The following is a 12,986-nucleotide window of genomic DNA, read 5'->3' on the forward strand; positions in this document are numbered from 1 at the left end:
ACACTCTCTATGGACGTTACGGTTTTGAATGCATTTTAGCATGTAAGTTTTTTGTTTTCAGCTGGGAAACGCTAATTGGTTCACCTGGAGTCAAATCCTCCACACATTCGAGTTTTCTAGGAAGAAAGCTTCAGAAACCTGAGAAAACATGATATATCTTTCTGTAAACATGACAGTGGATGCATTTGCCGAACAGGAAGATTGTGCTTTTCTCCAAAACCACTTTCATGGTGATTTTTGGTTAAACTGCACCAGAAATCCACACCATGTTGTCCAGATACTCCTGGATGAAAACAAAACTATCTGGTGTGCTGTGGCTATCTCAATCCCAGATCTTGCTACAGCCTCTGTGTGTGTTTGTGTTTTCTGGACATTCTCTATGGACTTTACGGTTTTGAATGCATTTTAGCATGTAAGTTTTTTGTTTTCAGCTGGCAAACGCTAATTGGTTCCACCTGGAGTCAAATCCTCCACACATTCGAGTTTTCTAGGAAGAAAGCTTCAGAAACCTGAGAAAACATGATATTTCTTTCTGTAAACATGACAGTGGATGCATTTGCCGAACAGGAAGATTGTGCTTTTCTCCAAAACCACTTTCATGGTGATTTTTGGTTAAATTTCACCCGAAATCCACAAGTTGTCCAGATACTCCTGGATGAAAACAAAACTATCTGGTGTGTTGTGGCTATCTCAATCCCAGATCTTGCTACAGCCTCTGTGTGTGTTTGTGTTTTCTGGACATTCTCTATGGACTTTACGGTTTTGAATGCATTTTAGCATGGAAGTTTTTTGTTCTCAGCTGGCAAACGCTAATTGGTTCCACCTGGAGTCAAATCCTCGACACATTCGAGTTTTCTAGGAAGAAAGCTTCAGAAACCTGAGAAAACATGATATTTCTTTCTGTAAACATGACCGTGGATGCATTTGCCGAACAGGAAGATTGTGCTTTTCTCCAAAACCACTTTCACGGTGATTTTTGGTTAAATTTCACCCGTAATCCACAACAGTTTGTCCAGATACTCCTGGATGAAAACAAAACTATCTGGTGTGTTGTGGCTATCTCAATCCCAGATCTTGCTACAGCCTCTGTGTCTGTTTGTGTTTTCTGCACATTCTCTATGGACTTTACGGTTTTGAATGCATTTTAGCATGTAAGATTTTTGTTCTCAGCTGGCAAACGCTAATTGGTTCCACCTGGAGTCAAATCCTCGACACATTCGAGTTTTCTAGGAAGAAAGCTTCAGAAACCTGAGAAAACATGATATTTCTTTCTGTAAACATGACAGTGGATGCATTTTCCGAACAGGAAGATTGTGCTTTTCTCCAAAACCACTTTCATGGTGATTTTTGGTTAAATTTCACCCGAAATCCACAAGTTGTCCAGATACTCCTGGATGAAAACAAAACTATCTGGTGTGTTGTGGCTATCTCAATCCCAGATCTTGCTACAGCCTCTGTGTGTGTTTGTGTTGTCTGGACATTCTCTATGGACTTTACGGTTTTGAATGCATTTTAGCATGGAAGTTTTTTGTTTTCAGCTGGCAAACGCTGATTGGTTCCACCTGGAGTCAAATCCTCCACACATTCGAGTTTTCTAGGAAGAAAGCTTCAGAAACCTGAGAAAACAGGATATTTCTTTCTGTAAACATGACATTGGATGCATTTGCCGAACAGGAAGATTATGTTTTTCTCCAAAACCACTTTCACGGTGATTTTTGTTAAATTTCACCCGAAATCCACAACATTTGTCCAGATACTCCTGGATGAAAACAAAACTATCTGGTGTGTTGTGGCTATCTCAATCCCAGATCTTGCTACAGCCTCTGTGTCTGTTTGTGTTTTCTGGACATTCTCTATGGACTTTACGGTTTTGAATGCATTTTAGCATGTAAGTTTTTTGTTTTCAGCTGGCAAACGCTAATTGGTTCCACCTGGAGTCAAATCCTCCACACATTCGAGTTTTCTAGGAAGAAAGCTTCAGAAACCTGAGAAAACATGATATTTCTTTCTGTAAACATGACAGTGGATGCATTTGCCGAACAGGAAGATTGTGCTTTTCTCCAAAACCACTTTCACGGTGATTTTTGGTTAAATTGCACCCGAAATGCACACCAATTTGTCCAGATACTCCTGGATGAAAACAAAACTATCTGGTGTGTTGTGGCTATCTCAATCCCAGATCTTGCTACAGCCTCTGTGTGTGTTTGTGTTTTCTGGACATTCTCTATGGACTTTACGGTTTTGAATGCATTTTAGCATGGAAGTTTTTTGTTTTCAGCTGGCAAACGCTAATTGGTTCCACCTGGAGTCAAATCCTCCACACATTCGAGTTTTCTAGGAAGAAAGCTTCAGAAACCTGAGAAAACATGATATTTCTTTCTGTAAACATGACAGTGGATGCATTTGCCGAACAGGAAGATTGTGCTTTTCTCCAAAACCACTTTCACGGTGATTTTTGGTTAAATTTCACCCGATATCCACAACAATTTGTCCAGATACTCCTGGATGAAAACAAAACTATCTGGTGTGTTTTGGCTATCTCAATCCCAGATCTTGCTACAGCCTCTGTGTGTGTTTGTGTTTTCTGGACATTCTCTATGGACTTTACGGTTTTGAATGCATTTTAGCATGTAAGTTTTTTGTTTTCAGCTGGCAAACGCTAATTGGTTCCACCTGGAGTCAAATCCTCCACACATTCGAGTTTTCTAGGAAGAAAGCTTCAGAAACCTGAGAAAACATGATATTTCTTTCTGTAAACATGACCGTGGATGCATTTGCCGAACAGGAAGATTGTGCTTTTCTCCAAAACCACTTTCACGGTGATTTTTGGTTAAATTTCACCCGAAATCCACAACAGTTTGTCCAGATACTCCTGGATGAAAACAAAACTATCTGGTGTGTTGTGGCTATCTCAATCCCAGATCTTGCTACAGCCTCTGTGTGTGTTTGTGTTTTCTGGACATTCTCTATGGACTTTACAGTTTTGAATGCATTTTCGCAGGTAAGTTTTTTGTTTTCAGCTGGCAAACGCTAATTGGTTCCACCTGGAGTCAAATCCTCCACAAATTCGAGTTTTCTAGGAAGAAAGCTTCAGAAACCTGAGAAAACATGATATTTCTTTCTGTAAACATGACACTGGTTGTATTTGCCAAACAGGAAGATTGTGCTTTTCTCCAAAACCACTTTCACGGTGATTTTTGGTTAAATTGCACCCGAAATCCACAACAATTTGTCCAGATACTCCTGGATGAAAACAAAACTATCTGGTGTGTTGTGGCTATCTCAATCCCAGATCTTGCTACAGCCTCTGTGTGTGTTTGTGTTTTCTGGACCTTCTCTATGGACTTTACGGTTTTGAATGCATTTTAGCATGGAAGTTTTTTTGTTTTCAGCTGGCAAACGCTAATTGGTTCCACCTGGAGTCAAATCCTCCACACATTCGAGTTTTCTAGGAAAAAAGCTTCAGGAACCTGAGAAAACATGATATTTCTTTCTGTAAACATGACAGTGGATGCATTTGCCGAACAGGAAGATTGTGCTTTTCTCCAAAACCACTTTCACGGTGATTTTTGGTTAAATTTCACCCGATATCCACAACAATTTGTCCAGATACTCCTGGATGAAAACAAAACTATCTGGTGTGTTTTGGCTATCTCAATCCCAGATCTTGCTACAGCCTCTGTGTGTGTTTGTGTTTTCTGGACATTCTCTATGGACTTTACGGTTTTGAATGCATTTTAGCATGTAAGTTTTTTGTTTTCAGCTGGCAAACGCTAATTGGTTCCACCTGGAGTCAAATCCTCGACACATTCGAGTTTTCTAGGAAGAAAGCTTCAGAAACCTGAGAAAACATGATATTTCTTTCTGTAAACATGACCGTGGATGCATTTGCCGAACAGGAAGATTGTGCTTTTCTCCAAAACCACTTTCACGGTCATTTTTGGTAAAATTTCACCCGTAATCCACAACAGTTTGTCCAGATACTCCTGGATGAAAACAAAACTATCTGGTGTGTTGTGGCTATCTCAATCCCAGATCTTGCTACAGCCTCTGTGTGTGTTTGTGTTTTCTGGACATTCTCTATGGACTTTACACTTTTGAATGCATTTTAGCATGTAAGTTTTTTGTTTTCAGCTGGCAAACGCTAATTGGTTCCACCTGGAGTCAAATCCTCCACACATTCGAGTTTTCTAGGAAGAAAGCTTCAGAAACCTGAGAAAACATGATATTTCTTTCTGTAAACATGACAGGGGTTGTATTTGCCGAACAGGAAGATTGTGCTTTTCTCCAAAACCACTTTCACGGTGATTTTTGGTTAAATTGCACCCGAAATCCACACCAAGTTGTCCAGATACTCCTGGATGAAAACAAAACTATCTGGTGTGTTGTGGCTGTCTCAATCCCAGATCTTGCTACAGCCTCTGTGTGTGTTTGTGTTTTCTGGACATTCTCTATGGACTTTACGGTTTTGAATGCATTTTAGCATGTAAGTTTTTTGTTTTCAGCTGGCAAACACTAATTGGTTCCACCTGGAGTCAAATCCTCCACACATTCGAGTTTTCTAGGAAGAAAGCTTCAGAAACCTGAGAAAACATGATATTTCTTTCTGTAAACATGACACTGGTTGTATTTGCCAAACAGGAAGATTGTGCTTTTCTCCAAAACCACTTTCATGGTGATTTTTGGTTAAATTGCACCCGAAATCCACAACAATTTGTCCAGATACTCCTGGATGAAAACAAAACTATCTGGTGTGTTGTGGCTATCTCAATCCCAGATCTTGCTACAGCCTCTGTGTGTGTTTGTGTTTTCTGGACCTTCTCTATGGACTTTACGGTTTTGAATGCATTTTAGCATGGAAGTTTTTTGTTTTCAGCTGGCAAACGCTAATTGGTTCCACCTGGAGTCAAATCCTCCACACATTCGAGTTTTCTAGGAAGAAAGCTTCAGAAACCTGAGAAAACATGATATTTCTTTCTGTAAACATGACATTGGATGCATTTGCCGAACAGGAAGATTATGTTTTTCTCCAAAACGACTTTCACGGTGATTTTTGTTAAATTTCACCCGAAATCCACAACAATTTGTCCAGATACTCCTGGATGAAAACAAAACTATCTGGTGTGTTGTGGATATCTCAATCCCAGATCTTGCTACAGCCTCTGTGTGTGTTTGGGTTTTCTGGACATTCTCTATGGACTTTACGGTTTTGAATGCATTTTAGCATGGAAGTTTTTTGTTTTCAGCTGGAAAACGCTAATTGGTTCCACCTGGAGTCAAATCCTCCACACATTCAAATTTTCTAGGAAGAAAGCTTCAGAAACCTGAGAAAACATGATATTTCTTTCTGTAAACATGACACTGGATGGATTTGCCGAACAGGAAGATTGTGCTTTTCTCCAAAACCACTTTCACGGTGATTTTTGGTTAAATTTCACCCGAAATCCACACCAATTTGTCCAGATACTCCTGGATGAAAACAAAACTATCTGGTGTGTTGTGGCTATCTCAATCCCAGATCTTGCTACAGCCTCTGTGTCTGTTTGTGTTTTCTGGACATTCTCTATGGACTTTATGGTTTTGAATGCATTTTAGCATGTAAGTTTTTTGTTTTCAGCTGGCAAACGCTAATTGGTTCCACCTGGAGTCAAATCCTCCACACATTCGAGTTTTCTAGGAAGAAAGCTTCAGAAACCTGAGAAAACATGATATTTCTTTCTGTAAACATGACATTGGATGCATTTGCCAAACAGGAAGATTGTGCTTTTCTCCAAAACCACTTTCACGGTGATTTTTTCTTTAAATTTCAGCCGGATACTACAACATTTTTTCCAGATACTCTGGATAATAACAAAACTATCTGGTGTGTTGTGGCTATCTCAATCCCAGATCTTGCTACAGCCTCTGTGTGTGTTTGTGTTTTCTGGACATTCTCTATGGACTTTACGGTTTTGAATGCATTTTAGCATGTAAGATTTTTGTTTTCAGCTGGCAAACGCTAATTGGTTCCACCTGGAGTCAAATCCTCGACACATTCGAGTTTTCTAGGAAGAAAGCTTCAGAAACCTGAGAAAACATGATATTTCTTTCTGTAAACATGACACTGGATGGATTTGCCGAACAGGAAGATTGTGCTTTTCTCCAAAACCACTTTCACGGTGATTTTTTCTTTAAATTTCACCCGGATACTACAACATTTTGTCGAGATACTCTGGATAAAAACAAAACTATCTGGTGTGTTGTGGCTATCTCAATCCCAGATCTTGCTACAGACTCTGTGTGTGTTTGTTTTTTCTGGACATTCTCTATGGACTTTACGGTTTTGAATGCATTTTAGCATGTAAGTTTTTTTTGTTTTCAGCTGGCAAACGCTAATTGGTTCCACCTGGAGTCAAATCCTCCACACATTCAAGTTTTCTATGAAGAAAGCTTCAGAAACCTGAGAAAGCATGATATTTCTTTCTGTAAACATGACAGTGGATGCATTTGCCGAACAGGAAGATTGTGCTTTTCTCCAAAACCACTTTCACGGTGATTTTTGGTTAAATTGCACCCGATATCCACAACAATTTGTCCAGATACTCCTGGATGAAAACAAAACTATCTGGTGTGTTGTGGCTATCTCAATCCCAGATCTTGCTACAGCCTCTGTGTGTGTTTGTGTTTTCTGGACATTCTCTATGGACTTTACGGTTTTGAAAACTTTTTAGCATGTAAGTTTTTTGTTTTCAGCTGGCAAACGCTAATTGGTTCCACCTGGAGTCAAATCCTCGACACATTCGAGTTTTCTAGGAAGAAAGCTTCAGAAACCTGAGAAAACATGATATTTCTTTCTGCAAACATGACACTGGATGGATTTGCCGAACAGGAAGATTGTGCTTTTCTCCAAAACCACTTTCACGGTGATTTTTTCTTTAAGTTTCACACGGATACTACAATATTTTGTCCAGATACTCTGGATAAAATCAAAACTATCTGGTATGTTGTGGCTATCTTTATCCCAGATCTTGCTACAGCCTCTGTGTGTGTTTGTGTTTTCTGGACATTCTCTATGGACTTTACACTTTTGAATGCATTTTAGCATGTAAGTTTTTTGTTTTCAGCTGGCAAACGCTAATTGGTTCCACCTGGAGTCAAATCCTCCACACATTCGAGTTTTCTAGGAAGAAAGCTTCAGAAACCTGAGAAAACATGATATTTCTTTCTGTAAACATGACATTGGATGCATTTGCCGAACAGGAAGATTGTGTTTTTCTCCAAAACCACTTTCACGGTGATTTTTGGTTAAATTTCACCCGAAATCCACAACAATCTGTCCAGATACGCCTGGATGAAAACAAAACTATCTGGTGTGGTGTGGCTATCTCAATCACAGATCTTGCTACAGCCTCTGTGTGTGTTTGTGTTTTCTGGACATTCTCTATGGACTTTACGGTTTTGAATGCATTTTAGCATGGAAGTTTTTTGTTTTCAGCTGGCAAACACTAATTGGTTCCACCTGGAGTCAAATCCTCGACACATTCGAGTTTTCTAGGAAGAAAGCTTCAGAAACCTGAGAAAACATGATATTTCTTTCTGTAAACATGCCATTGGATGCATTTGCCCAACAGGAAGATTGTGCTTTTCTCCAAAACCACTTTCACGGTCATTTTTGGTTAAATTTCACCCGATATCCACAACAATTTGTCCAGATACTCCTGGATGAAAACAAAACTATCTGGTGTGTTGTGGCTATCTCAATCCCAGATCTTGCTACAGCCTCTGTGTGTGTTTGTGTTTTCTGGACATTCTCTATGGACTTTACGGTTTTGAATGCATTGTAGCATGTAAGTTTTTTTTTTCAGCTGGCAAACTCTAATTGCTTACACCTGGAGTCAAATCTTCCACACATTCGAGTTTTCAAGGAAGAAAGCTTCAGAAACCTGAGAAAACATGATATTTCTTTCTGTAAACATGACATTGGATGCATTTGCAGAACAGGAAGATTGTGCTTTTCTCCAAAACCACTTTCACGGTGATTTTTTCTTTAAATTTCACCCGATACTCCTGGATGAAAACAAAACTATCTGGTGTGTTGTGGCTATCTCAATCCCAGATCTTGCTACAGCCTCTGTGTCTGTTTGTGTTTTCTGGACATTCTCTATGGACTTTACGGTTTTGAATGCATTTTAGCATGTAAGTTTTTTTGTTTTCAGCTGGCAAACGCTAATTGGTTCCACCTGGAGTCAAATCCTCCACACATTCGAGTTTTCTAGGAAGAAAGCTTCAGAAACCTGAGAAAACATGATATTTCTTTCTGTAAACATGACATTGGATGCATTTGCCGAACAGGAAGATTGTGCTTTTTTCCAAAACCACTTTCACGGTGATTTTTGGTTACATTTCACCCGAAATCCACACCAATTTGTCCAGATACTCCTGGATGAAAACAAAACTATCTGGTGTGTTGTGGCTATCTCAATCCCAGATCTTGCTACAGCCTCTGTGTCTGTTTGTGTTTTCTGGACATTCTCTATGGACTTTATGGTTTTGAATGCATTTTAGCATGTAAGTTTTTTGTTTTCAGCTGGCAAACGCTAATTGGTTCCACCTGGAGTCAAATCCTCCACACATTCGAGTTTTCTAGGAAGAAAGCTTCAGAAACCTGAGAAAACATGATATTTCTTTCTGTAAACATGACATTGGATGCATTTGCCAAACAGGAAGATTGTGCTTTTCTCCAAAACCACTTTCACGGTGATTTTTTCTTTAAATTTCAGCCGGATACTACAACATTTTTTCCAGATACTCTGGATAATAACAAAACTATCTGGTGTGTTGTGGCTATCTCAATCCCAGATCTTGCTACAGCCTCTGTGTGTGTTTGTGTTTTCTGGACATTCTCTATGGACTTTACGGTTTTGAATGCATTTTAGCATGTAAGATTTTTGTTTTCAGCTGGCAAACGCTAATTGGTTCCACCTGGAGTCAAATCCTCGACACATTCGAGTTTTCTAGGAAGAAAGCTTCAGAAACCTGAGAAAACATGATATTTCTTTCTGTAAACATGACACTGGATGGATTTGCCGAACAGGAAGATTGTGCTTTTCTCCAAAACCACTTTCACGGTGATTTTTTCTTTAAATTTCACCCGGATACTACAACATTTTGTCGAGATACTCTGGATAAAAACAAAACTATCTGGTGTGTTGTGGCTATCTCAATCCCAGATCTTGCTACAGACTCTGTGTGTGTTTGTTTTTTCTGGACATTCTCTATGGACTTTACGGTTTTGAATGCATTTTAGCATGTAAGTTTTTTTTGTTTTCAGCTGGCAAACGCTAATTGGTTCCACCTGGAGTCAAATCCTCCACACATTCAAGTTTTCTATGAAGAAAGCTTCAGAAACCTGAGAAAACATGATATTTCTTTCTGTAAACATGACAGTGGATGCATTTGCCGAACAGGAAGATTGTGCTTTTCTCCAAAACCACTTTCACGGTGATTTTTGGTTAAATTGCACCCGATATCCACAACAATTTGTCCAGCTACTCCTGGATGAAAACAAAACTATCTGGTGTGTTGTGGCTATCTCAATCCCAGATCTTGCTACAGCCTCTGTGTGTGTTTGTGTTTTCTGGACATTCTCTATGGACTTTACGGTTTTGAAAACTTTTTAGCATGTAAGTTTTTTGTTTTCAGCTGGCAAACGCTAATTGGTTCCACCTGGAGTCAAATCCTCCACACATTCGAGTTTTCTAGGAAGAAAGCTTCAGAAACCTGAGAAAACATGATATTTCTTTCTGCAAACATGACACTGGATGGATTTGCCGAACAGGAAGATTGTGCTTTTCTCCAAAACCACTTTCACGGTGATTTTTTCTTTAAGTTTCACACGGATACTACAATATTTTGTCCAGATACTCTGGATAAAATCAAAACTATCTGGTATGTTGTGGCTATCTTTATCCCAGATCTTGCTACAGCCTCTGTGTGTGTTTGTGTTTTCTGGACATTCTCTATGGACTTTACACTTTTGAATGCATTTTAGCATGTAAGTTTTTTGTTTTCAGCTGGCAAACGCTAATTGGTTCCACCTGGAGTCAAATCCTCCACACATTCGAGTTTTCTAGGAAGAAAGCTTCAGAAACCTGAGAAAACATGATATTTCTTTCTGTAAACATGACATTGGATGCATTTGCCGAACAGGAAGATTGTGTTTTTCTCCAAAACCACTTTCACGGTGATTTTTGGTTAAATTTCACCCGAAATCCACAACAATCTGTCCAGATACGCCTGGATGAAAACAAAACTATCTGGTGTGGTGTGGCTATCTCAATCACAGATCTTGCTACAGCCTCTGTGTGTGTTTGTGTTTTCTGGACATTCTCTATGGACTTTACGGTTTTGAATGCATTTTAGCATGGAAGTTTTTTGTTTTCAGCTGGCAAACACTAATTGGTTCCACCTGGAGTCAAATCCTCGACACATTCGAGTTTTCTAGGAAGAAAGCTTCAGAAACCTGAGAAAACATGATATTTCTTTCTGTAAACATGCCATTGGATGCATTTGCCCAACAGGAAGATTGTGCTTTTCTCCAAAACCACTTTCACGGTCATTTTTGGTTAAATTTCACCCGATATCCACAACAATTTGTCCAGATACTCCTGGATGAAAACAAAACTATCTGGTGTGTTGTGGCTATCTCAATCCCAGATCTTGCTACAGCCTCTGTGTGTGTTTGTGTTTTCTGGACATTCTCTATGGACTTTACGGTTTTGAATGCATTGTAGCATGTAAGTTTTTTTTTTCAGCTGGCAAACTCTAATTGCTTACACCTGGAGTCAAATCTTCCACACATTCGAGTTTTCAAGGAAGAAAGCTTCAGAAACCTGAGAAAACATGATATTTCTTTCTGTAAACATGACATTGGATGCATTTGCAGAACAGGAAGATTGTGCTTTTCTCCAAAACCACTTTCACGGTGATTTTTTCTTTAAATTTCACCCGATACTCCTGGATGAAAACAAAACTATCTGGTGTGTTGTGGCTATCTCAATCCCAGATCTTGCTACAGCCTCTGTGTCTGTTTGTGTTTTCTGGACATTCTCTATGGACTTTACGGTTTTGAATGCATTTTAGCATGTAAGTTTTTTTGTTTTCAGCTGGCAAACGCTAATTGGTTCCACCTGGAGTCAAATCCTCCACACATTCGAGTTTTCTAGGAAGAAAGCTTCAGAAACCTGAGAAAACATGATATTTCTTTCTGTAAACATGACATTGGATGCATTTGCCGAACAGGAAGATTGTGCTTTTTTCCAAAACCACTTTCACGGTGATTTTTGGTTACATTTCACCCAAAATCCACACCAATTTGTCCAGATACTCCTGGATGAAAACAAAACTATCTGGTGTGTTGTGGCTATCTCAATCCCAGATCTTGCTACAGCCTCTGTGTGTGTTTGTGTTTTCTGGACATTCTCTATGGACTTTATGGTTTTGAATGCATTGTAGCATGTAAGTTGTTTGTTTTCAGCTGGCAAACGCTAATTGGTTCCACCTGGAGTCAAATCCTCCACACATTCGAGTTTTCTAGGAAGACAGCTTCAGAAACCTGAGAAAAGATGATATTTCTTTTTGTAAACATGACACTGGATGGATTTGCCGAACAGGAAGTTTGTGCTTTTCTCCAAAACCTCTTTCACGGTGATTTTTTCTTTAAATTTCACCCGGATACTACAACATTTTGTCCAGATACTCCTGGATGTAAACAAAACTATCTGGTGTGTTGTGGCTATCTCAATCCCAGATCTTGCTACAGCCTCTGTGTTTGTTTGTGTTTTCTGCACATTCTCTATGGACTTTACGGTTTTGAATGCATTGTAGCATGTAAGTTTTTTGTTTTCAGCTGGCAAACGCTAATTGGTTCCACCTGGAGTCAAAACCTCCACACATTCGAGTTTTCTAGGAAGAAAGCTTCAGAAACCTGGGAAAACATATTTCTTTCTGTAAACATGACATTGGATGCATTTGCCGAACAGGAAGATTGTGCTTTTCTCCAAAATCACTTTCACGGTGAGTTTTGGTTAAATTTCACCCGAAATGCACAACAATTTGTCCAGATACTCCTGGATGAAAACAAAACTATCTGGTGTGTTGTGGCTATCTCAATCCCAGATCTTGCTACAGCCTCTGTGTGTGTTTGTGTTTTCTGGACATTCTCTATGGACTTTACGGTTTTGAATGCATTTTAGCATGTAAGTTCTTTGTTTTCAGGTGGCAAACGCTAATTGGTTCCACCTGGAGTCAAATATTCCACACATTCCAGTTTTCTAGGAAGAAAGCTTCAGAAACCTGAGAAAACATGATATTTTTTTCTGTAAACATGATACTGGATGGATTTGCCAAACAGGAAGATTGTGCTTTTCTAAAAAACCACTTTCACGGTGATTTTTTCTTTAAATTTCACCCAGATACTACAACATTTTTCCAGATACTCTGGATAGAAACAAAACTATCTGGTATGTTGTGGCTATCTCTATCCCAGATCTTGCTACAGCCTCTGTGTGTGTTTGTGTTTTCTGGACATTCTCTATGGACTTTACGGTTTTGAATGCATTGTAGCATGTAAGTTTTTTGTTTTCAGCTGGCAAACGCTAATTGGTTCCACCTGGAGTCAAATCCTCCACACATTCGAGTTTTCTAGGAAGAAAGCTTCAGAAACCTGAGAAAACATGATATTTCTTTCTGTAAACATGACATTGGATGCATTTGCCGAACAGGAAGATTGTGCTTTTCCCCAAAACCACTTTCACGGTGATTTTTGGTTAAATTTCACCCGAAATCCACAACAATTTTTCCTGATACTCCTGGATGAAAACAAAACTATCTGGTGTGTTGTGGCTATCTCAATCCCAGATCTTGCTACAGCCTCTGTGTGTGTTTGTGTTTTCTGGACATTCTCTATGGACTTTACTGTGGGGAGCCATTGCACGGCGCCCTAAAGA

This window comes from Oryctolagus cuniculus, chromosome 6, assembly GCF_964237555.1.
Source record: "Oryctolagus cuniculus chromosome 6, mOryCun1.1, whole genome shotgun sequence".
Classification (NCBI taxonomy): domain Eukaryota; kingdom Metazoa; phylum Chordata; class Mammalia; order Lagomorpha; family Leporidae; genus Oryctolagus; species Oryctolagus cuniculus.